The sequence below is a fragment of the Bombina bombina genome, chromosome 4 (genome assembly GCF_027579735.1).
Source record: "Bombina bombina isolate aBomBom1 chromosome 4, aBomBom1.pri, whole genome shotgun sequence".
Classification (NCBI taxonomy): Eukaryota; Metazoa; Chordata; class Amphibia; order Anura; family Bombinatoridae; genus Bombina; species Bombina bombina.
In genome coordinates, this window is record NC_069502.1 from 109,096,879 (window position 1) to 109,124,097 (window position 27,219).

The following is a 27,219-nucleotide window of genomic DNA, read 5'->3' on the forward strand; positions in this document are numbered from 1 at the left end:
AGATAACCTTGTCAACAGAGCTAAACTGGGAGCTTCTAAGAAAATTTAATAACTGTTTATACTGGATTTTTAGATCAGTATCTGCGCATATTATTCTGTATAGTAGTGTCTATTATATACAGTTATATAAAAATTGCTGTATACTGTCCCTTTTGTAAATGATTGCAGTGCAGGTTTATCTAAAGTAGATCATCTTAAATGAATTCCTTGTGCATCAATTTTTCCAGTTTCCTCCAGGAGGGCTCTCATCTCTCATAAAGCAGCTGCAGGAAAACTTAGGTATAAGAAAATGCTCTATTTGGGTTGTTTTCTTCACTATGCTTTATGTTTCCTAGATCTTGGGGCGTTAGTAGCAATCGTCATTACCTGATCGTTGCAGAATTGTGTTTTTTATTGAGGGGATAAACATTTGCAGGTGAGTTGAGCAAAATAGAGATAGGGAGCAGGAAAACTAAAAGACGTGAGAGTCAGGAAGAGGGAGATTAGGAAAAAGAATTACAGAGCCACAAAATATTTTCTCCTATCAAAAGCTGAAGCTACAGTCAACAGTAAAAAAAAAACAATAAAAATAAGAACTGGTCATCATGATCTGAAGTTAGAGTGTAGCAGTCACAGGAGTAATGTGTGTAGGAATAAGTTATCCTAATAATTAATAAAGAGCATTTAAATTGTAACCCTCCATAAATCAAACGGCTGTTATAGTTGAAAAAATACATGTTCTTATATATTAGAGCATGTCGTTTTAAGAATAGGGGCCCTTAAACGCTATGTGCTTAGCCCCCCAACAGATGTAAACATATAGTAGAAGTACCGCTCGGAACCAACAGAGCACTGCTGGCCCTGAGCAGAAACTGACACTGATCCAGTCAGCAGCAGTAGTCAGATAGCTGAATAGGGCATGTAACTTACTACTTTACAATTTAATTTTATCATCAAATTTGCTTTGTTCTCTTGGTATTCTTTGTTGAAAGCTAAATCTAGGTAGGCTCATATTCTTATGTATAAGTCCTTAAAGGCCACCTCTTATCTCACTGCATTTTGCAGTTTTCACAGCTAGACATGGCTAGTTTATGTGGGCCATATAGATAACATTGTGCTCACTTTCATAGTTATTTATGAATTAGCACTGATTGGCTAAAATGCAAGTCTGTCAAAAGAACTGAAATAAAGGGGCAGTCTGCAGAGACTTAGATACAAGGTATTTACAGAGATAAAACCTATATTACTATAACCGTGTTGGTTGTGCAAAACTAGTGAATGGGTAATAAAGGGATTATCTACCAATAGAAATTCTGGAGTAAGACTGTCCCTTTTAATTAAAGTGGTTTATAGAGATAAAACGTGCACATGCTGAATGGTGCACAATGCTCCATTGTAATGGACATAAACATTTATAGGAAGTGAAAAGCATGGGGCAGCTTTAGAAGAGTGATCTGCAATAATATAAATGGTATATTTCTATATTATCTGAAAACTAAAAGAATGATGTGTGTGCAGAATTAGTGAATACTGCAGTACTTCCTGTTTGCATTGCTTACTGGCACTTTAAACTTGCACTTCAGAAGGATATGCAGGAACTTGATGGTCATTCTGGTGTTTGTAATAACTGTTTTATTAATCATGGTGTGTGCCTGAAAACGTGCCATATATATCTTTATTAATTAAGTATGCTTCATGCGTAATAGTGTGTAGGATGAACAGTGACAAAATGAACAATGAATAATTTTTTCCCTATGTTATCACTGACACTCAGTTCACTCTGCCTTATATCAGACTGATTTCCCTTCTCCCTCACCTTCTGTGTCCATTCCCTCTCCTTTAAATTGTAAGCTTGAGAGCCTTTCTACCTGTAGGGCACTTTGTGTTTAAAGTGAACTACTACTACTGATTGTACTCAAGGGCAGGGCACTCCTCTTATTTTGTATAACTCAATTATTGCACCTACATCTGTTATTTACCCCTACTGTACTTGTTTGTGTATTACTGTATCCCTGTAATGGTTCTATTCTTTGTATAGCGCTGCGTAATCTGCCGGCGCTTTGTAAATAAATGGTAATAATAATAATAGAAAAAACATCCGCTGTAATTTCTATGGAATCTGTGGTAAAACATGCTCAGTCTCTCATGTCCTTGATGTGTCTTTTAAAAATAAATTTCCTCGAAGTTCATATACATCACTATGCTATTTTTAAATTTACCTTTCTCCAACATAGGTGTGTCCGGTCCACGGCGTCATCCTTACTTGTGGGATATTCTCTTCCCCAACAGGAAATGGCAAAGAGCCCAGCAAAGCTGGTCACATGATCCCTCCTAGGCTCCGCCTACCCCAGTCATTCTCTTTGCCGTTGTACAGGCAACATCTCCACGGAGATGGCTTAGAGTTTTTTATTGTTTAACTGTAGTTTTTATTATTCAATCAAGAGTTTGTTATTTTGAAATAGTGCTGGTATGTACTATTTACTCAGAAACAGAAAAGAGATGAAGATTTCTGTTTGTATGAGGAAAATGATTTTAGCAACCGTCACTAAAATCCATGGCTGTTCCACACAGGACTGTTGAGAGCAATTAACTTCAGTTGGGGGAACAGTGTGCAGTCTCTTGCTGCTTGAGGTATGACACATTCTAACAAGATGATGTAATGCTGGAAGCTGTCATTTTCCCTATGGGATCCGGTAAGCCATGTTTATTACGATCGTAAATAAGGGCTTCACAAGGGCTTATTAAAACTGTAGACTTTTTTTGGGCTAAATCGATTCATTATTAACACATATTTAGCCTTGAGGAATCATTTTATCTGGGTATTTTGATATAATAATATCGGCAGGCACTGGTTTAGACACCTTATTCTTTAGGGGCTTTCCCAAAGCATAAGCAGAGCCTCATTTTCGCGCCGGTGTTGCGCACTTGTTTTTGAGAGGCATGACATGCAGTCGCATGTGAGAGGAGCTCTGATACTTAGAAAAGACTTTCTGAAGGCGTCATTTGGTATCGTATTCCCCTTTGGGCTTGGTTGGGTCTCAGCAAAGCAGATACCAGGGACTGTAAAGGGGTTAAAGTTCAAAACGGCTCCGGTTCCGTTATTTTAAGGGTTAAAGCTTCCAAATTTGGTGTGCAATACTTTTAAGGCTTTAAGACACTGTGGTGAAAATTTGGTGAATTTTGAACAATTCCTTCATGTTTTTCGCAATTGCAGTAATAAAGTGTGTTCAGTTTAAAATTTAAAGTGACAGTAACGGTTTTATTTTAAAACGTTTTTTGTACTTTGTTATCAAGTTTATGCCTGTTTAACATGTCTGAACTACCAGATAGACTGTGTTCTGAATGTGGGGAAGCCAGAATTCCTATTCATTTAAATAAATGTGATTTATGTGATAATGACAATGATGCCCAAGATGATTCCTCAAGTGAGGGGAGTAAGCATGGTACTGCATCATTCCCTCCTTCGTCTACACGAGTCTTGCCCACTCAGGAGGCCCCTAGTACATCTAGCGCGCCAATACTCCTTACTATGCAACAATTAACGGCTGTAATGGATAATTCTGTCAAAAACATTTTAGCCAAAATGAACACTTATCAGCGTAAGCGCGGCTGCTCTGTTTTAGATACTGAAGAGCATGACGACGCTGATAATAATATTTCTGAAGGGCCCCTAACCCAGTCTAATGGGGCCAGGGAGGTTTTGTCTGAGGGAGAAATTACTGATTCAGGGAACATTTCTCAACAGGCTGAACCTGATGTGATTGCATTTAAATTTAAGTTGGAACATCTCCGCATTCTGCTTAAGGAGGTATTATCCACTCTGGATGATTGTGACAAGTTGGTCATCCCAGAGAAACTTTGTAAAATGGACAAGTTCCTAGAGGTGCCGGGGCTCCCAGAAGCTTTTCCTATACCCAAGCGGGTGGCGGACATTGTTAATAAAGAATGGGAAAGGCCCGGTATTCCTTTCGTCCCTCCCCCCATATTTAAAAAATTGTTTCCTATGGTCGACCCCAGAAAGGACTTATGGCAGACAGTCCCCAAGGTCGAGGGAGCGGTTTCCACTTTAAACAAACGCACCACTATACCCATAGAGGATAGTTGTGCTTTCAAAGATCCTATGGATAAAAAATTAGAAGGTTTGCTTAAAAAAATGTTTGTTCAGCAAGGTTACCTTCTACAACCAATTTCATGCATTGTCCCTGTCGCTACAGCCGCATGTTTCTGGTTCGATGATCTGATAAGAGCGGTCGATAGTGATTCTCCTCCTTTGGAGGAGATTATGGACAGAATCAATGCTCTCAAATTGGCTAATTCTTTCACCCTAGACGCCACTTTGCAATTGGCTAGGTTAGCGGCTAAGAATTCTGGGTTTGCTATTGTGGCGCGCAGAGCGCTTTGGTTGAAATCTTGGTCGGCTGATGCGTCTTCCAAGAACAAGCTACTTAACATTCCTTTCAAGGGGAAAACGCTGTTTGGCCCTGACTTGAAAGAGATTATCTCTGATATCACTGGGGGTAAGGGCCACGCCCTTCCTCAGGATCGGCCTTTCAAGGCAAAAAATAAACCTAATTTTCGTCCCTTTCGTAGAAACGGACCAGCCCAAGGTGCTACGTCCTCTAAGCAAGAGGGTAATACTTCTCAAGCCAAGCCAGCTTGGAGACCAATGCAAGGCTGGAACAAGGGAAAGCAGGCCAAGAAACCTGCCACTGCTACCAAGACAGCATGAAATGTTGGCCCCCGATCCGGGACCGGATCTGGTGGGGGGCAGACTCTCTCTCTTCGCTCAGGCTTGGGCAAGAGATGTTCTGGATCCTTGGGCGCTAGAAATAGTCTCCCAAGGTTATCTTCTGGAATTCAAGGGACTTCCCCCAAGGGGGAGGTTCCACAGGTCTCAGTTGTCTTCAGACCACATAAAAAGACAGGCATTCTTACATTGTGTAGAAGACCTGTTAAAAATGGGAGTGATTCATCCTGTTCCATTAAGAGAACAAGGGATGGGGTTCTACTCCAATCTGTTCATAGTTCCCAAAAAAAGAGGGAACGTTCAGACCAATCTTAGATCTCAAGATCTTAAACAAGTTTCTCAAGGTTCCATCGTTCAAGATGGAAACCATTCGAACTATTCTTCCTTCCATCCAGGAAGGTCAATTCATGACCACGGTGGATTTAAAGGATGCGTATCTACATATTCCTATCCACAAGGAACATCATCGGTTCCTAAGGTTCGCATTCCTGGACAAACATTACCAGTTCGTGGCGCTTCCTTTCGGATTAGCCACTGCTCCAAGGATTTTCACAAAGGTACTAGGGTCCCTTCTAGCTGTGCTAAGACCAAGGGGCATTGCTGTAGTACCTTACTTGGACGACATTCTGATTCAAGCGTCGTCCCTTCCTCAAGCAAAGGCTCACACGGACATTGTCCTGGCCTTTCTCAGATCTCACGGATGGAAAGTGAACGTGGAAAAGAGTTCTCTATCCCCGTCAACAAGGGTTCCCTTCTTGGGAACAATAATAGACTCCTTAGAAATGAGGATTTTTCTGACAGAGGCCAGAAAAACAAAGCTTCTAGACTCTTGTCGGATACTTCATTCCGTTCCTCTTCCTTCCATAGCTCAGTGCATGGAAGTGATCGGGTTGATGGTAGCGGCAATGGACATAGTTCCTTTTGCGCGCATTCATCTAAGACCATTACAACTGTGCATGCTCAGTCAGTGGAATACAGACTTGTCTCCGAAGATACAAGTAAATCAGAGGACCAGAGACTCACTCCGTTGGTGGCTGTCCCTGGACAACCTGTCACAAGGGATGACATTCCGCAGACCAGAGTGGGTCATTGTCACGACCGACGCCAGTCTGATGGGCTGGGGCGCGGTCTGGGGATCCCTGAAAGCTCAGGGTCTTTGGTCTCGGGAAGAATCTCTTCTACCGATAAATATTCTGGAACTGAGAGCGATATTCAATGCTCTCAAGGCTTGGCCTCAGCTAGCGAGGGCCAAGTTCTTACGGTTTCAATCAGACAACATGACAACTGTTGCGTACATCAACCATCAGGGGGGAACAAGGAGTTCCCTAGCGATGGAAGAAGTGACCAAAATCATTCTATGGGCGGAGTCTCACTCCTGCCACCTGTCTGCTATCCACATCCCAGGAGTGGAAAATTGGGAAGCGGATTTTCTGAGTCGTCAGACATTGCATCCGGGGGAGTGGGAACTCCATCCGGAAATCTTTGCCCAAGTCACTCAGCTGTGGGGCATTCCAGACATGGATCTGATGGCCTCTCGTCAGAACTTCAAAGTTCCTTGCTACGGGTCCAGATCCAGGGATCCCAAGGCGGCTCTAGTGGATGCACTAGTAGCACCTTGGACCTTCAAACTAGCTTATGTGTTCCCGCCGTTTCCTCTCATCCCCAGGCTGGTAGCCAGGATCAATCAGGAGAGGGCGTCGGTGATCTTGATAGCTCCTGCGTGGCCACGCAGGACTTGGTATGCAGATCTGTTGAATATGTCATCGGCTCCACCTTGGAAGCTACCTTTGAGACGAGACCTTCTTGTTCAGGGTCCGTTCGAACATCCGAATCTGGTTTCACTCCAGCTGACTGCTTGGAGATTGAACGCTTGATTTTATCGAAGCGAGGGTTCTCAGATTCTGTTATTGATACTCTTGTTCAGGCCAGAAAGCCTGTAACTAGAAAGATTTACCACAAAATTTGGAAAAAATATATCTGTTGGCGTGAATCTAAAGGATTCTCTTGGGACAAGGTTAAGATTCCTAGGATTCTATCCTTCCTTCAAGAAGGATTGGAAAAAGGATTATCTGCAAGTTCCCTGAAGGGACAGATTTCTGCCTTGTCGGTGTTACTTCACAAAAAACTGGCTGCTGTGCCAGATGTTCAAGCCTTTGTTCAGGCTCTGGTTAGAATTAAGCCTGTTTACAAACCTTTGACTCCTCCTTGGAGTCTCAATTTAGTTCTTTCAGTTCTTCAGGGGGTTCCGTTTGAACCCTTGCATTCCGTTGATATTAAGTTATTATCTTGGAAAGTTTTGTTTTTAGTTGCAATTTCTTCTGCTAGAAGAGTTTCAGAATTATCTGCTCTGCAGTGTTCTCCTCCTTATCTGGTGTTCCATGCAGATAAGGTGGTTTTACGTACTAAACCTGGTTTTCTTCCAAAAGTTGTTTCTAACAAAAACATTAACCAGGAGATTATCGTACCTTCTCTGTGTCCGAAACCAGTTTCAAAGAAGGAACGTTTGTTGCACAATTTGGATGTTGTTCGCGCTCTAAAATTCTATTTAGATGCTACAAAGGATTTTAGACAAACATCTTCCTTGTTTGTTGTTTATTCTGGTAAAAGGAGAGGTCAAAAAGCAACTTCTACCTCTCTCTCTTTTTGGATTAAAAGCATCATCAGATTGGCTTACGAGACTGCCGGACGGCAGCCTCCCGAAAGAATCACAGCTCATTCCACTAGGGCTGTGGCTTCCACATGGGCCTTCAAGAACGAGGCTTCTGTTGATCAGATATGTAGGGCAGCGACTTGGTCTTCACTGCACACTTTTACCAAATTTTACAAGTTTGATACTTTTGCTTCTTCTGAGGCTATTTTTGGGAGAAAGGTTTTGCAAGCCGTGGTGCCTTCCATTTAGGTGACCTGATTTGCTCCCTCCCTTCATCCGTGTCCTAAAGCTTTGGTATTGGTTCCCACAAGTAAGGATGACGCCGTGGACCGGACACACCTATGTTGGAGAAAACAGAATTTATGTTTACCTGATAAATTACTTTCTCCAACGGTGTGTCCGGTCCACGGCCCGCCCTGGTTTTTTTAATCAGGTCTGATAATTTATTTTCTTTAACTACAGTCACCACGGTACCATATGGTTTCTCCTATGCAAATATTCCTCCTTAACGTCGGTCGAATGACTGGGGTAGGCGGAGCCTAGGAGGGATCATGTGACCAGCTTTGCTGGGCTCTTTGCCATTTCCTGTTGGGGAAGAGAATATCCCACAAGTAAGGATGACGCCGTGGACCGGACACACCGTTGGAGAAAGTAATTTATCAGGTAAACATAAATTCTGTTTTTGTGCTACGCATATTATTGAATTCTAATATACGGTAATGATAATGTTATTAATTTATACAAAAAGATGCACTGTAATAGAGGCATTCAAATGCTCATAAACCACGTAAAACTCATTCAAACATGCACTGTGACGTGTAAATTGTTTTTATGTATTCATAAAATACGATTTGGCTTCTGCATAGTTATTCTTAGTATAAATTATTTTTAATACTGACAAAGAATCATCCTTAAAGGGATATTAAACACTAAATACATTTTATAAGCATAGTATTGAGATTATTCCCCGCCTCCCTCTAGTAATGATTGCCGCCATGTTGATATGTTCGTACATGTGCAGTGACTCTCCTTCAGATACCTGCAGTTTAACCTACGTTCCAAAATGGCAGCACCCATGATTTGAAGGAGGTGCATGAAATGCATTTAGTGTCCCTTTAATATAAAATAATGTCTTCTAAGTGTTCTTTAAGAGATCAGGGCATATTGAAGAGCTGAGCGAGACACATCTTTCCTGGTATTGATAAGCAAATCAAAAGTCTGGAATGTATATTTGTAAGGGTTCATATGGGGAATTATGGTCGGTCTGTGTTTTTTGGGGACTTAAAGGGACATTAAACACTAAACAAATGCTAAATAAAATTATGCATTCAAAGAAAAGATTAGTCTGAGAATAACATGAAGATGTATTTTTTTAAAGTTTTATTAGCTGTTTAAATATTGGCAAAATAAGTGTAAAGTTGCAGTGTCTATAAAACAATGTGAGCTGCCATGTTGTAACTTAGGCTACCTTCTCTGCTGTGGCCAATTAGGGACAGTTATAAATAGGTCACTAGAGTGTGCAGCCAATGGCTGTGTGGAATATAACAGTGTTCTGCACTTCTATTTCTAACAGGAACAGAAAAGCTCCCAATTTCAGAATGGAATTACAGGAAAAGGTGACAAAATAAATACTGAAAGTATATTGCAGATTTTTTTTTCTATATACGATTTATCATTTTATATTATTATCTCAAAGTATAATGTCCCTTTTAAAGCCTTATTGTGCCCGCTCCTGTGCCAGTAAAATACATATTGCAAATACATTTGATAGCCAAAAGAGAATGCCAGCTTGGCATCATCGGCAAGTACATGGCCATCTCAGCACCAGGTTATGCGTATACTAAAGGGACAAACTCAAAATTGAAATGCACATGAACCCATTCTATTATGAATAAAGTGCTTTTTTGTAATACACATGCATTCACAAAAATGTTTCTTGTACCTGTAACTTTTGTACCCTGTTTATCTGTATTAAAACCCAGTGTTTGTATGGAGATAATATATTTAGTTGTAAAAGACTTTGCATCATTACTGAAGAACACCAGCAGCTCTATCTGCAGGTGCTCTGTTAGTAATTTTCAAAAACTCAGCAGCTCTATCTTTGTCATGTAAAGCTGGCGATCATTTCTATGACCTATAACTGTATTAGGATATTCTAGTCTAGTTCAGGGATTCACAAATTTTGTTGAAAACCTAGAAGATAGTCCATAAATCTAGGAGTCATCAGTTTGTGGCCATCCTTATGAGGTGCGTATAATTGAGATATATATAAAATTTTAGGTGTGTTTGGCTGGGGGAAGTTGGGGGGGGGCACCCATGGGTGCCTTGGGGGTTTTAAACCAGGAAGCCAGGGTAACTTTAAAGGAATTAGTAGCTCCCTGGCACCTGGATTTGTCGTTCCCTGGTCTAGTCTGTTCAACTTGCTCTTTATCCACCTGAAATAAAACCTCATATTTTCAGTGTTCTCCCCAGGACCTTTTTAGCGGGTACGCCACCCAGCTGATTTTACAAACCACCAGCTAAAATTTTAGCCAGTATCAAGCTAAAATTAGCTCATATTACAAATGTTATTATTTTTTTTTTTTTTTTGCACAGATTATCATTTATATACATTTATGTTAAATTAGGCAATTAATTTGTAATTATATTATAATAGAAAATGTTACACTGCCCTCACCCAGCTACTTCATAATGCCACCTGGCTACTTCATAATTCAATCTCGCAGGCAACATTTTCTCTGGAGAACACTGGTATTTGTTATATAATTGCCTCTGAAATATTACTTTGTGTAAGAAAGCAATGATGTGAACATTAATTCTTCAAGTGGACATACAGATGTGGCCAAAAGTATTGGTACCCTTGCATTTTAAAGTACTGGTACCCTTACATTTTAATCAAATAATGCACCATTCATCCTGAAAAGTACTGAAATTAAAATATCTTTTGTCATCAATACATTGTGTACAATTGTGGAAAATAAATGGAGCAAATTCTTGCTTATTCTCTTTTAATTAGAATCACAGATGTCTTCAATCTTTATATTCGCTCATTCAGCCAGTTAAATGGAGAATTGTCTGTAAAGGTTAGAAAAAAAGGTAATAGCCCAGCATGGTCAACGTAAAGACTACAATACCACCTCTAAAGAGCTTTATGTTCCTGTGATCACTGTTGTCAATATTATTAAGTCACATAGGAACGGTAGCCAAGATACCTGGACGTGGCAGCCAGAGGAACATTGACCCAAGAATGATGAGAGAGATTGTTTGAATGGTGGAGAAAGAATAAAGGACAACATCAAAACAGATCCAAACCGACGTTGAAGCTCAAGGTGCAACAGTTTAATGTTGCACCATCCATTGTTGTCTGAATGAAAATGGGCTCCATGGTAGAAGACCTAAGAAGACCACACTTCTTAGAGAGAAACACAAAGAAGCTCTACTGGAGTTTGCCAAAATGCTTGTTGGCAAGCCACAGTCCTTCTGGAAGAATGCATTTTGGATAGATGAAACAAAAGTATAGCTTTTTGGTGAATCGCAACAACTCTAATTAAAGAAGGGGAAAAAAATACGCTTTCAAAGAAAATGGGGGATGCTCAGTTATGTATTTGGGGGAAAGAGCTGAAACTCGCATTTGGAAACAGGCACCCATTAAACCTGCTCAAGAAGGCCAAAATCCTAGTCAAAAGTGTAGAAATCTTATTCAGAGATACAGAAAGCACTTGATTGCAGTTATTGTCGCCAAATATGTGTTACGAAATATTAGGTGAAGAGGACCAATATTTTTATCTGTGCCATTCTCATTTGTTATAATATGTGAAGTGATAAATCAAAAGTGAATTTTATGTTCTATTTCATTATAAATTAAGAATAGTGGATACCAAATACTTTTGTCAATGTCTACTTAGCTCAAAGAAAATTCAAAATTTTTCTAAAAAAGTGGAAGGATAACAATACTTTCGTCCACATCTGTATATTTTTCTTCAAGAGAGATGTTAAAATTGCTCTATTGACATCTTCACTGATGCACGTAAACAGGGTAATTTATGTCTAAATGTGGTTTCTGTGCTTTATAAATAAACACTATCTGTAATCATATAATCTCTTAACGACCAGTCAATGGTCGTTATGCCCTTAATGACCAGCAATGTACCCCGTACATCGCTGCAGTCCTAGGCTTCTCTCTGCCGCGATCTCGCTGAAAATAGTGAGATTGCGCTATTTCTGCATGCCACACGAGTGGGGCACTGAAGAAATAGATTTGCAGAGTTACCGATGTAGAGAGGGCTACTCTGTGTCTCTCTCTGCATCGGACAGCGGTGGTGCCAATCGTTAGTGCGTGGGTGGGTTCACTCTGCCACGCTACAGAGAATAAAAAAAAATAACTGCATCATTGTGGGGGGAGGAGGGGGGAGGGGCAGTGAGGGGGATCCCATGTGGGATCCGTTAACGGAAAGGGATATGGGAGAGGGAGGGAGGTAGGGTATTGAGGGGGGGCAGCAAACTGGGTACTGGCAGACAGCTAAGTAGTACCTAAGATGGCAGCAAATAGGCAGAGGGGGGAGAGAGTTAGAACGCTTTTAGAACACTTTTTTGGGGGGGGTAGGGGGGAACCTACACTGCAGCAAATATATTTAATTAAAAAAATATATATTTTCATACTGGCAGACTTTCTGCCAGTACTTAAGATGGAGGTGACAATTGTTAGGTGGAGGAGGGAAGAGAGCTGTTTGAGGGGGATCAGGGGGTGGGATGTGTCAGATGGGAGGCTGATCTCTACACTAAAGATAAAATTAACCCTACGAGCTACCTAATTAACGCATTCATTGCTGGGAATAATACAAGTGTGGTGTGCAGCGGCATTTAGCAGCCTTCTAATTACCAAAAAGCAATGCCAAAGCCATATATGTCTGCTATTTCTGAACAAAGGGGATCCCAGAGAAGCATTTACAACTATTTGTGCCATGACTGCACAAGCTGTTTGTAAATAATTTCAGAGAGAAAACTAAAATTGTGAAAAAGTTAACTTTTTTTTTTTTTATTTGATCGCATTTGGAGGTGAAATGGTGGCATGAAATATACCAAAATGGGCCTAGATCAATACTTTGGGTTGTCTACTAAATAATATATAGTTTTGATAGGTAAATATAAAAACGGCTCTATTTCTGTTTAAATGTAGTGATGACCAAAATTCTAAAAATGCTCTGGTCTTTTGGGGAAGTTTTTGTCTGAAATGCCCGGTCCTTAAGGGGTTAAACCAGAACTTTATAGGTAACAGCGCTAGTTTTGCCTTTTCTAAGACTCACAGGTTTTGCGACATTTAGTTAATCTCACCAAACACTGCAAACAGATGTATTGAGACTTGGATTTTAGAGGTTTATAGTAGCAAACAGTTATTTGCAGTCGTTATATCTACACAAGAATATTTTAAATTATTTTAATTTTTTTTGTAATATGTGTTTCTGTACTTTTTTTTTTAAAGTGTTTTACTGTTTACTAATAAAGCTGTTCGAATTATCTTGGTCAGCCAATGGGAAGTTGCTCCTTAAGGCCCAGTTTTAAACATGCATGGACTTTTGTGAGCATTAAATCAAAACCTTTTCATTAAAAAAAATATTTTTATCATATTTTAAAGAAATATACAGTTTACTGTCCCTTTAAGAACTATGCTGTGTTGTATATTAAACTCTAAATTTAACAGCACATAAAATGTTTCATTATTGAAAGTATAACATTATTGTAATATACCCTTTTTTTGAAACCCACACATTTTCTTTTGTGATTCAGACACAGCATACTATTTAAACATTTTTTTTTAATTTACTTCTATTATCAAATTTGATTTGTTCCCATAATATTCTATGTTGAAGATACCTAGGTAGATATCTGGAGCACTACATGGCAGAACATTGTGCTGCCATATAGTGCTCTTGCAAATGGATAACATTCTTGGAAAGCAGCTGCCATAAAGTAAAAATGGACTGGCTCCTAAGCATTACACCCCTGCTTAAAAAAATGATAATAGAAGTAAATTAGCAAGACGTTTAAAATTGCATTCTCTATTTGAATCATGAAAGCAAAAATGTGGGTTTTTATATTTCTTTAATTTGGATTATCAGTTTTCCATCAATAATCATGATAGGAAAGCATTCTTTACAATAGCAGTGGGTATACTAAGTAGTTTTAGGTGTGTATTTTATACTTTGCATATAGAAAAATATATTTAGCTATTAGATGGAGAATACAAATGAATATATGTCTGTTTTAAATACCTGTTTAATAAATTATTATTTAATTAACTAAGCTAAATCAGTGCTCACCATTGCAAAGGGTCAGGAAACCTTTGGGTATATTATAAAGTGCTTAAAGTTACATGAAAACCTAAGTTTTTCTTTGTTCTTTTAGTATTTCTCTTGTTAAGTGTGTTCAGTCCACGGGTCATCCATTACTTATGGGATATATTCTCCTCCCCAACAGGAAGTTGCAAGAGGATCACCCAAGCAGAGCTGCTATATAGCTCCTCCCCTCACATGTCATATCCAGTCATTCTCTTGCAAGTCTCAACAAAGAAGGAGGTCGCGAGAGGAGATAGGAGTTTTTTACCTAATTATTCTTCAATCAAAAGTTTATTATTTTAAAATGGCACCGGAGTGTGCTGTTTTTTTCTCTCAGGCAGTATTTAGAAGAAGAATCTGCCTGCGTTTTTCTATGATCTTAGCAGACGTAACTAAGATCCACTGGCTGTTCTCGCACATTCTGAGGAGTGGGGTAACTTCAGAAAAGGGAATAGCATGCGGGGTCCCCCGCAAATGAGGTATGTGCAGTAATATTTTCTAGGAATGGAATTGACTAAGAAAACACTGCTGTTACCCATATTATGTAAGTACAGTCTTTCATGCAGTAGTAGCGACTGGTATCAGGCTGATAAATGTATGCGCAGTTGAGTTATTTTCTAGGGACTAGAATTTGACTGAGAAAATACTGTTAATACTGAAATAAATGTATGAGCCTTAACTGCAGTAGAAGCGACTGGTAGCAGGCTTAGTGATAACTTTGCATAACACTGGAAAGTTGTTTTTAAAACGTTTACTGGCATGTTATTCGTTTTGTGAGGTACTTTGGTGATGAATCTTTTTGGGCATGATTTTTTTCCATATGGCTAACGTGTATTTCTGCATAGAAACAGTTGTAACAGGTCTCCCACTGTTGTAATATGAGTGGGAGGGGCCTTTTTTAGGGCCTTGTTGCGCAGTTAAAATTCTTGCACAGTCTTCCTGCTTCTTCCTCCTTGATCCAGGACGTCTACAGAGAGCTCAGGGGTCTTCAAAATTCATTTTTGAGGGAGGTAATCAGTCACAACAGACCTGTGACAGTGTGTTTGACTGTGATAAAAGCGTTAAATCTTAAATTGATTATCCGTTTTTGGGTATTGAGGGGTTAATCATCCGTTTGCTAGTGGGTGCAATCCTCTGCTAAATTCATACAATTACTGTTAAAATTGTTGGCTATAACTGAATTAGTTAATTGTTATTTCAACTGTGACAGTTTTTTGTGTTTTTAAAAGCGCTGCAGCGTTTTTTCAATTGCTTGTAAATTTATTGACAGATTTTTTCCAAGCTTGCTAGCCTTCATTGCTAGTCTGTTTAAACATGTCTGATACAGATGAATCTACTTGTTCATTATGTTTAAAAGCCAATGTGGAGCCCAATAGAAATATGTGTACCAATTGTAACAACGAGGGGGAAGTTATGCCGCCTAACTCTCCTCACGTGTCAGTACCTTCGCCTCCCGCTCAGGAGGTGCGTGAGATTGTGGCGCCAAGTACATCAAGGCCCTTACAAATCACTTTGCATGATATGGCTAAGGTTATGAAAGAAGTATTATCTAATTTGCCTGAGTTAAGAGGCAAGCGCGATAGCTCTGGGTTTAGGACAGAGCGCGCCGATGACATGAGAGCCATGTCCGATACTGCGTCACAATTTGCAGAACATGAGGACGGAGAGCTTCATTCTGTGGGTGATGGATCTGATCCGGGGAGACCGGATTCAGAAATTTAAAATTTTAAATTTAAGCTTGAGAACCTCCGTGTATTACTAGGGGAGGTGTTAGCGGCTCTGAACGATTGCGACACGGTTGCAATCCCAGAGAAATTATGTAGGCTGGATAAATACTATGCGGTACCGGTGTGTACTGACGTTTTTCCTATACCTAAAAGGCTTACAGAGATTATTAGCAAGGAGTGGGATAGACCCGGTGTGCCCTTTTCCCCTCCTCCGATATTTAGAAAAATGTTCCCAATAGACGCCACCACATGAGACTTATGGCAGACGGTCCCTAAGGTGGAGGGAGCAGTTTCTACTTTAGCCAAGCGTACCACTATCACGGTGGAGGATAGTTGTGCTTTCTCAGATCCAATGGATAAAAAATTAGAAGGTTACCTTAAGAAAATGTTTGTTCAACAAGGTTTTATATTACAGCCCCTTGCATGCATTGCGCCCGTCACTGCTGCAGCGGCATTCTGGTTTGAGTCTCTGGAAGAGGCTATTCGAACAGCACCATTGGATGAGATTATGAACAAGCTTAAAGCCCTTAAGCTAGCTAATGCATTTATTTCGGATGCCGTTGTGCATTTAACCAAACTAACGGCTAAGAACTCCGGATTCGCCATCCAGGCGCGCAAAGCGCTATGGCTTAAATCCTGGTCAGCAGATGTAACTTCTAAATCTAAATTGCTTAATATTCCTTTCAAAGGGCAAACCTTATTCGGGCCCGGCTTGAAAGAAATTATTGCTGACATTACTGGAGGTAAGGGTCACACCCTTCCTCAGGACAGGGCCAAATCAAAGGCCAAACAGTCTAATTTTCGTGCCTTTCGTAATTTCAAGGCAGGAGCAGCATCAACTTCCTCCGCTCCAAAACAGGAAGGGACTGCTACTCGTTACAGACAGGGTTGGAAAGGCAACCAATCCTGGAACAAGGGCAAGCAGGCCAGAAAACCTACTTCTGCCCCTAAGACAGCATGAAGAAAGGGCCCCCTATCCGGAAACGGATCTAGTGGTGGGCAGACTTTCTCTCTTAGCCCAGGCCTGGGTAAGAGATGTCCAGGATCCCTGGGCGTTGGAGATCATATCTCAGGGATACCTTCTGGACTTCAAAACTTCTCCTCCACAAGGGAGATTTCATCTGTCAAGGTTATCAACAAACCTAATAAAGAAAGAGGCATTTCTACGATGTGTACAAGACCTCTTAGTAATGGGAGTGATCCACCCGGTTCCGCGGACGGAACAAGGGCAAGGTTTTTACTCAAATCTGTTTGTGGTTCCCAAAAAAGAGGGAACCCTTCAGGCCAATCTTGGACCTGAAGATCTTAAACAAATTCCTAAGGGTTCCATCGTTCAAAATGGAAACTATTCGAACCATCCTACCCATGATCCAAGAGGGTCAGTATATGACCACAGTGGACTTGAAGGATGCCTACCTTCACATTCCGATTCACAAGGATCATTATCGGTACCTAAGGTTTGCCTTTCTAGACAGGCATTACCAGTTTGTAGCTCTTCCCTTCGGGTTGGCTACGGCCCCGATAATTTTTACAAAGGTTCTGGGCTCGCTTCTGGCGGTACTAAGACCGCGAGGCATAGCGGTGGCTCTGTACCTAGACGAGATCCTGATACAAGCGTCAAACTTTTCAAAATGCAAAGTCTCATACAGAGATAGTTCTAGCATTTCTAAGGTCGCATGGGTGGAAAGTGAACATGGAAAAGAGTTCTCTGTTCCCACTCACAAGGGTTCCCTTTCTAGGGACTCTTATAGATTCTGGAATAGGTTGTGTTCCTCACAGCGTCTCCTCTATATCCAACTAGCTCCCCAGAAAATATAAGACACCTAGTTTGTCTATAGGTATTGAACAGTGTATAAATTAGAGTCTAGGGAGCGCCTCAAATTGGGCTGGGATATATGCACATAAAACTTAGATGGGTGTTTAGAAAATATTTCACAGGTTTATTCATACAAACACGATAAAAACAATTAAAAAATATAAAAAACTTTCATGGATCCATGAGTACAATAAAAAATATATGAATAAAACCTTATAGCAGGTATAGAAACACAATATTCAAAAATTGTCTAAAATACGGATACTAAAAACATATAATACAATATAATTAACGATTCCTAAATATAGTAATTATGTAAACAGTGTGTAGTGTCTCCAATGTATTTAAGACAGTCCCTGGTATTAGGGTAAATAGTTCCAGGTTCCTTGGGGACAATTCTGCCCTATGGTGAGTCGATCCTAGGAAGTATAACTGTGAAGGTGTCCAAGAAGTATGACTTAGTGAAGGGTGATGAAAAAATGTGGAAAAAAGAAAAAAAAAGTAGAAAAAATGTAGAAAAAGATGTTCTAGTGCTGTGATCAGTGGTTATAAAACTCAGATCCAAAAAAAATATATATATTTTGTGACAAAAAAATATATATGTGAGAAGTGAATAAGTTCAAAAAAGTAAAAAATAATCGTATTAATGTTCCAATTCCAAAATCCAAACAGATTTATATTAAAAAATCAAAAATAGAAGCAAATAAGATTCCCAGTGTACCTGTGGAATATAAAACAAAAACAAATAGTGCAATAACGTTTAGGAAATCCTTAATATAAATGAAATGAGGCTTACCATCAATAGCCAACGCGTTTCGGCCCTTCCTTGGGCCTTTTTCAAGACTGTATTGTGGTAAGCATAACTAGGCCTCTTTTTATACTATGGTGCACCTATCACAGAGCACCAAAATTGCGCCAAAAAATGTTCACCTTTGACCCGGAAGTGATACCTTCCTATACTTCAAAATGTTTTAAGTATAATTATTTTCATTTTATTTTTATTTGGTTTTTGGGGCCAATTTATGGGTTGTTACTCGATTCCTCTCTAAGCTGAATAAGGAAAAGTAGGGAGGCGAATTTTTCATCGCCGGAATCGCCGAAACCGGAAGTGCACTTCGCATGTTGGTGTCACTTCCGGTTCGTGATTAGGGGCCAATGTCGTAAGAAAATGCTTCTAGACTGGCATATGCTTACAACTGACTATGGTGTCTTGGTTTGTACATTTATTCTTGTTTGGTCCCAGGGGGGTGTTGTTCCTTATGTCATTTCGGCTAATATGCATTACTGGAAATGACGTCACCACCGGAAGTGGAGTACCAGTCTCCTTGTGACCGGAAATGACGTCATAACCGGAAATGGTGTTCCGGTCTATGTTTGACTCTGGGTATTTTTCAGGGGTTTGTAATACTGACTTGTGGAATCCTTAGTAAAATATTGTACATATATTCATTATGGTCAAAAAAAATAAAAACGTATGTGTGTTAAAACAGTCAGTGAGATAATTTACATAGGTGAATTGGTAAAACACTTTAAAAATTGAAAAATATAAAACAAGTCTGTTTTTAAGATGCATAAGCGGGCACTTATTTAAAAATCTCTCATTGAGTCTCAAGTGGATTACTTTAGATCAGAGGTGTCAGAAATCACTATTCCAGTTAGGTGCCTAATTAGTGTCATATTTTGAGAGATGAGGATTTCTCTGGTCCATATATTGATAAAATGGGTTCCCTCAACATCAGGTGTTTCTCTGTGTGGAATCCTCCCAATAAGTGGGGCTCTATATTATCACATCAGGAAGAATTGATGGGGACATTTATAAAATATTATAAAATAATAATGATAGCTTGGAAAGAAACATATCAGAGGTTAGGATGAAAGACAGAAAAGACCTTCTATTGTATAAAAATAAGGAAAACAAACCAACATGGGATGATGAAATAGTGAACATCCCTTTTATAACAAAATATAGCACTAACAGACACCTTATAGAAAAGATCATAAGGAAACACTGGTCTATTTTGAGAGATGACGATATACTCGGAGAAAGGCTCCCAGAAACACCAAAATTCATTTACCGCAAATTAGAAAACTTGAAGAGTATACTCTCACCAAGTATACCCAGAACCCCTAAGTTGAAAACAAGAGATATACAAGGTAGAGACATCAAGGGTTTCTATCCATGCCCTAGTTGTAAGGCGTGTGAAAGAGGTGTAAAAAACCAAGCAATTCACAGCACACAACACCAAAATAGTTTACCCTATAAGAGACCACATAAGGTGTAGTAATAAGGGAGTCATATACCTCATAGAATGCAGCTGCGGTCTCCAATATATTGGTCAGACCTCAAGACCCCTTAAGGACCGTATCAGAGAACATCTACTACAGATTAAAAATAAGAGTACAGAGACTCCACTATACAAACACTTCACTAGAAAACATCAGGGAAACAAGAAAGATTTCAAATACTGCGGCATCCAACTAGTAAACCCCAGTTGGAGAGGGGGAGATCAAGAGAAAAAACTCCTTATAGAAGAATCTAGGTGGATATTCTATCTAGACTGCCTTCACCCCAGGGGTCTGAATAACAAGGAGGACTTGTCACATTTATTTAATCTTAAATAGACATGCGCTATAGGAAACAAAGATCTATTATTAGCATGTATTTTCACACTAGCGTAATAGACTAGTTTACCTAATTAGTACATGATACAACTCCCCTTCAATTTTAGCCCCAATCTTTTATAACCTTATATAATCTTTTATTATCCACCTCCCCACGATTTTTTGATGATGTTTTAAAAGATGTTTTAAAAAATGTTTTTAAACTCCTTGTTATATATATTTTTATAATATTTTATAAATGTCCCCATCAATTCTTCCTGATGTGATAATATAGAGCCCCACTTATTGGGAGGATTCCACACAGAGAAACACCTGATGTTGAGGGAACCCATTTTATCAATATATGGACCAGAGAAATCCTCATCTCTCAAAATATGACACTAATTAGGCACCTAACTGGAATAGTGATTTCTGACACCTCTGATCTAAAGTAATCCACTTGAGACCCAATGAGAGATTTTTAAATAAGTGCCCGCTTATGCATCTTAAAAACAGACTTGTTTTATATTTTTCAATTTTTAAAGTGTTTTACCAATTCACCTATGTAAATTATCTCACTGACTGTTTTAACACACATACGTTTTTTTTTTTTTGACCATAATGAATATATGTACAATATTTTACTAAGGATTCCACAAGTCAGTATTACAAACCCCTGAAAAATACCCAGAGTCAAACATAGACCGGAACACCATTTCCGGTTATGACGTCATTTCCGGTCACAAGGAGACTGGTACTCCACTTCCGGTGGTGACGTCATTTCCGGTAATGCATATTAGCCGAAATGACATAAGGAACAACACCCCCCTGGGACCAAACAAGAATAAATGTACAAACCAAGACACCATAGTCAGTTGTAAGCATATGCCAGTCTAGAAGCATTTTCTTACGACATTGGCCCCTAATCACGAACCGGAAGTGACACCAACATGCGAAGTGCACTTCCGGTTTCGGCGATTCCGGCGATGAAAAATTCGCCTCCCTACTTTTCCTTATTCAGCTTAGAGAGGAATCGAGTAACAACCCATAAATTGGCCCCAAAAACCAAATAAAAATAAAATGAAAATAATTATACTTAAAACATTTTGAAGTATAGGAAGGTATCACTTCCGGGTCAAAGGTGAACATTTTTTGGCGCAATTTTGGTGCTCTGTGATAGGTGCACCATAGTATAAAAAGAGGCCTAGTTATGCTTACCACAATACAGTCTTGAAAAAGGCCCAAGGAAGGGCCGAAACGCGTTGGCTATTGATGGTAAGCCTCATTTCATTTATATTAAGGATTTCCTAAACGTTATTGCACTATTTGTTTTTGTTTTATATTCCACAGGTACACTGGGAATCTTATTTGCTTCTATTTTTGATTTTTTAATATAAATCTGTTTGGATTTTGGAATTGGAACATTAATACGATTATTTTTTACTTTTTTGAACTTATTCACTTCTCACATATATATTTTTTTGTCACAAAATATATATATTTTTTTTGGATCTGAGTTTTATAACCACTGATCACAGCACTAGAACATCTTTTTCTACATTTTTTCTACTTTTTTTTTTCTTTTTTCCACATTTTTTCATCACCCTTCACTAAGTCATACTTCTTGGACACCTTCACAGTTATACTTCCTAGGATCGACTCACCATAGGGCAGAATTGTCCCCAAGGAACCTGGAACTATTTACCCTAATACCAGGGACTGTCTTAAATACATTGGAGACACTACACACTGTTTACATAATTACTATATTTAGGAATCGTTAATTATATTGTATTATATGTTTTTAGTATCCGTATTTTAGACAATTTTTGAATATTGTGTTTCTATACCTGCTATAAGGTTTTATTCATATATTTTTTATTGTACTCATGGATCCATGAAAGTTTTTTATATTTTTTAATTGTTTTTATCGTGTTTGTATGAATAAACCTGTGAAATATTTTCTAAACACCCATCTAAGTTTTATGTGCATATATCCCTGCCCAATTTGAGGCGCTCCCTAGACTCTAATTTATACACTCTTATAGATTCTGTAGAGATGAAGATTTACCTGACGGAGTCCAGGTTATCGAAAATCCTAAATGCTTGCCGTGTCCTTCATTCCATTCCAAGCCCATCAGTGGCTCAGTGCATGGAAGTAATCGGCCTAATGGTCGCGGCAATGGACATAGTGCCATTTGCGTGCCTACATCTCAGACCGCTGCAACTATGCATGCTAAGTCAGTGGAATGGGGATTACTCAGATCTGTCCCCTTTACTAAATCTGGACCAGGAGGCCAGAGATTCTCTTCTCTGGTGGTTGTCGCGGGTTCATCTGTCCAAAGAAATGACTTTTCGCAGACCAGATTGGACAATTGTAACAACAGATGCCAGCCTACTAGGTGCAGTCTGGAACTCCCTGAAGGCTCAGGGATCGTGGACTCAGGAGGAGAAACTCCTCCCAATAAACATTCTGGAATTAAGAGCAATATTCAATGCTCTTCTAGCTTGGCCTCAGTTAGCAACACTGAGGTTCATAAGATTTCAGTCGGACAACATCACGACTGTGGCTTACATCAATCATCAAGGGGGAACCAGGAGTTCCCTAGCGATGTTGGAAGTCTCGAAGATAATTCGCTGGGCAGAGTCGCACTCTTGTCACCTGTCAGCTATCTACATCCCAGGCGTGGAGAACTGGGAGGCGGACTTTCTAAGTCGCCAGACCTTTCATCCGGGGGAGTGGGAACTTCACCCGGAGGTGTTTGCTCAACTGATCCTTCGTTGGGGCGAACTGGAGCTGGATCTCATGGCATCTCGCCAGAACGCCAAGCTTCCTTGTTACGGATCCAGGTCCAGGGACCCGGGAGCGGTGCTGGTAGATGCACTATCAGCCCCTTGGGTTTTCAACATGGCTTATGTGTTTCCACCATTTCCGTTGCTACCTCGACTGATTGCCAGGATCAAACAGGAGAGAGCATTGGTGATTCTGATAGCGCCTGCGTGGCCACGCAGGACCTGGTATGCAGACCTAGTGGACATGTCGGCCTGTCCACCATGGTCTCTGCCTCTGAGGCAGGACCTTCTAATTCAGGGTCCTTTCAACCATCCAAGCCTAATTTCTCTGAGGCTGACTGCATGGAGATTGAACGCTTGATTCTATCAAAGCGTGGTTTTTCGGAGTCGGTTATTGATACGTTAATACAGGCTCGGAAACCTGTTACCAGAAAAATTTACCATAAGATATGGCGTAAATATTTATATTGGTGTGAATCCAAGAGTTACTCATGGAGTAAGGTTAGGATTCCTAGGATATTGGCTTTTCTACAAGAAGGTTTAGAAAAGGGTTTATCCGCTAGTTCGTTAAAGGGACAGATTTCTGCTCTGTCTATTCTTTTACACAAACGTCTGGCAGAGAATCCAGACGTCCAGGCTTTTTGTCAGGCTTTGGCTAGGATTAAGCCTGTGTTTAAAACTGTTGCTCCTCCGTGGAGCTTAAACTTGGTTCTTAAAGTTCTTCAGGGTGTTCCGTTTGAACCCCTTCATTCCATTGATATTAAGCTTTTATCTTGGAAAGTTCTGTTTTTGATGGCTATTTCCTCGGCTCGAAGAGTCTCTGAGTTATCTGCCTTACATTGCGATTCTCCTTATCTGATTTTTCATTCAGACAAGGTAGTTCTGTGTACTAAACCTGGATTTTTACCTAAGGTTGTTTCTAACAGGAATATCAATCAAGAGATTGTTGTTCCTTCATTATGTCCTAATCCTTCTTCAAAGAAGGAACGTCTTTTGCATAATCTGGACGTAGTCCGTGCCCTGAAGTTCTACTTACAGGCAACTAAAGATTTTCGGCAAACTTCTTCTCTGTTTGTCGTTTATTCTGGTCAGAGGAGAGGTCAAAAGGCTTCGGCCACCTCTCTCTCTTTTTGGCTTCGTAGCATAATACGTTTAGCCTATGAGACTGCTGGACAGCAGCCTCCTGAAAGAATTACAGCTCATTCCACTAGAGCTGTGGCTTCCACCTGGGCCTTTAAGAATGAGGCCTCTGTTGAACAGATTTGCAAGGCTGCAACTTGGTCTTCACTTCATACCTTTTCAAAATTTTACAAATTTGACACTTTTGCTTCTTCGGAGGCTGGTTTTGGGAGAAAGGTTCTACAGGCAGTGGTTCCTTCTGTTTAATGTTCCTGCCTTGTCCTTCCCATCATCCGTGTACTTTAGCTTTGGTATTGGTATCCCATAAGTAATGGATGACCCGTGGACTGAACACACTTAACAAGAGAAAACATAATTTATGCTTACCTGATAAATTTATTTCTCTTGTAGTGTGTTCAGTCCACGGCCCGCCCTGTCTTTTTTGAGGCAGTTCTAAATTTTAATTAAAACTCCAGTCACCACTGCACCCTATAGTTTTTCCTTTCTCGTCTTGTTTCGGTCGAATGACTGGATATGAAATGTGAGGGGAGGAGCTATATAGCAGCTCTGCTTGGGTGATCCTCTTGCAACTTCCTGTTGGGGAGGAGAATATATCCCATAAGTAATTGATGACCCGTGGACTGAACACACTACAAGAGAAATAAATTTATCAGGTAAGCATAAATTATGTTTTTTTATTGAACAGCAGGGACGTTAGCTCTGGAGTGGGCACGTGTCTGGAGCACTATACAGCAGAAGTTTTGCAATAATATAATCCAATTGCAAGAGCACTAAATGGTAGCACTATTTCCTGCCATGTAGTGCCTACCTAGGTATTAGGGATAGACCGATATCATTTTTTTTTAGGCCGATACCGATACCAATTATTGACCACCTTTTAGACCGATAACAGGGGCCGATATTCTGTACTTTTAAAGTTTTAAAAAATCAACACAATTTCTACACAAATCTGGTATAAACTGAACATGCTTATTAAAAGTTTTAGACATTAAAAGTAAACAACTGGGAAAAATAAAGTGCTTGAAAATTAACTTATTAAATTTCTTCCCAAAACATAGAAAATGGCATAAATCCCTTTTAAACTGCACACTGATATAAAATTAAATTTAAGTCACTACTGCAAAGCTAGATACTGCACAATTTCTTCAGTACTCTCAGTTAAGTAGAAAACATTATAGTGCAGAAAGCATAACATTTCAGCATGTTCTCCTGTTAAACGGCTTCTGTTTTTTTCATATATTGCTGCCACTTCACTAAAAACACGCTCACTTGGTAAACTTTACAAATAATGGTTAAAAGTAAAGTAAAAATATATATATATATACATATATACTGCCACTTGACAGAGAAAGAAAGGACATGCTGGAATATCAGTGCTAGATTTATTTCTTTGCAATATTTACTGGATTGCAAATACCTTTCCTGGTACTGAGGAGTAGACTAAGTTTCTTTATTATGTCAATTATAGGCAGTTTTATACATGTGTAACAGCGCCACCTAATGGTCAGAGCATTGCTATCCACTGCTAGAGAATATTGATACTAGTTTCCTATACTGCATTGCTTTCTACTCAAGGTTTGTTGTTGTGGACATTTAATTGATGTGCCTGAACTATCATTTTTTTAAAAATGTTTTTTTTCTATGCCCATGAAAGGGGAAAATAAAATATTTAAATTAAAAAATTGTCAAATATAGCAGCTTTAGTGAAACGTTTTGCAAATGTGTAAAATTGATCAGAAGTCAACAAATAATGGTTTATTGTGACAGCAATTAGTAAGCAGATTGATTTTATGTATTGCTGACCCCTATGAGCAAAAAGTAATTTAGCTCTGTGTACTTCAGGGAAACTATGTAGCTTTAAGTGCCACTTAAAGATCACATTTTTCATCTCACAAATCATATATGTTTGTTTATGCAAGTCCATCTACAGGCCTGCCATTGGTAGTTGGTAACTGAGCTCCCAGGAACACCTGGGCTTGGACTATGTTAGCAGTGCTATTTATTATTAGATGCTATGTCCAGCTTCTATGTGCTATAGATGATTTGTGTGATGATTTGCGTCACTTAAAACTACATAGTTTCCCTGAAGTACACAGAGCTAAATTTCTTTTGTTTTGCTCCATATTGATAATATCGGCAAGTTTCTGGCCAATACTGATATTTCAGAAATTTAAAATATCGGCCCTAAAAATCGGCCGCTCCAATATATCGGTCTATCCCAACTAGGTATCTCTTTGACAAAGAATACCATGGGAACAAAATAAATTTGATAATAGAAGTAAATTGGAAACTTTTAAAAGATTGTATGCTCTGTCTGAATCACAAAATATTTTTTGGGGTTTAATATCCCTTTAATTATACATAGTAAAACAACTTATTTATTTTTCTAATTTTTCTATCTTTTAAATCTGAATATCACGGATTTTCTACTCCTAAAAACTGAAAGAACAAATGGCAGACTTTATAAGCTTAACCTTACCACACACCTTTCACTGATTTGTAGTCTATAATCTTGTCTTTTCTGCTAAAGCTAAACAATGGCGATTTTGTTAACAGAATGGCAGTGGTATGTCCTGCTATCTACAGACTCAAGTCAGGATGGGCTCCTCCAAATAATATAAATGGTGGGTGGAGTTTGTTTCTTGAAAAACAATTAAAGGAACACTGAACCCAAATGTTTTCTTTCGTGATTCAGATAGAGCATGAAATTGTAAGCAACTTTCTAATTTACTCCTATATTTAAATTTTCCTCATTCTCTTGCTATCTTTATTTGAAATGCTAGAATGTAAGTTTAGATGCCGGCCCATTTTTGGTGAACAACCTGGGTTGTTCTTGCTGATTGGTGGATAAATTTATCCACCAATAAAAAAGTGCTGTGCAGAGTTCTGAACTAATAAAAAAGCTTAGATGCCTTCTTTTTCAAATAAAGATAGCAAGAGAACGAAGAAAAATTGATAATAGGAGTAAATTAGAAAGTTGCTTAAAATTGCATGCTCTATCTGAATCACAAAAGAAAAAAATTGGGTTCAGTGTCCCTTTAAGGCAAGCAAGGTGTTAAGCTATTCTAATAACATCCAGACTCTGCCAATATGTTTATCTATTGGAAGACAGCAGAAACATGTTGTAATTACTAGGTGTTTGATGTTCCTTTAAGGGAAGAGAAGAGGGTAGGGCTGGCCCTATTTCTTTCTATAACTACACATGTACAAGCAACATTTCAAGCTCAAGTCCTATATATGTGTATTAGTTTGTGATTGGTTAGTGAGGGTCATTTTGTTCTAGGGGACAGAGAAATAGGGAAAATAAAAATAAACCTAAAACAACTCACTCACTTAACAAAGTAAAGCTGCATTATTCATTACAAACATCTCAGATATGAAGGTCGCTAACTGCACAGCTGACAATGTGTGTTGAATGTCCCTTTAAAGGTACA

General features: G+C 39.2%; 1 protein-coding gene across 4 annotated transcripts in view; it reads left to right on the top strand.

Moving 5' to 3' along the window:
- The window catches only part of MMUT (methylmalonyl-CoA mutase), a 212,893-nt gene that overhangs the window by 33,407 nt on the left and 152,267 nt on the right, over positions 1–27,219 (top strand). Inside the window, exon 2 of one of the 4 annotated variants that reach the window (XM_053709593.1) lies at positions 8,950–8,992. The exons of 2 other annotated variants lie outside the window; for them this stretch is intronic. The gene's annotated coding sequence lies outside the window, so the exon portion shown is untranslated. Of the gene's footprint in view, positions 1–340; positions 416–8,949; positions 8,993–27,219 lie in introns of those variants that run through there. One more of the 4 variants, XM_053709594.1, reaches the window with a different exon arrangement.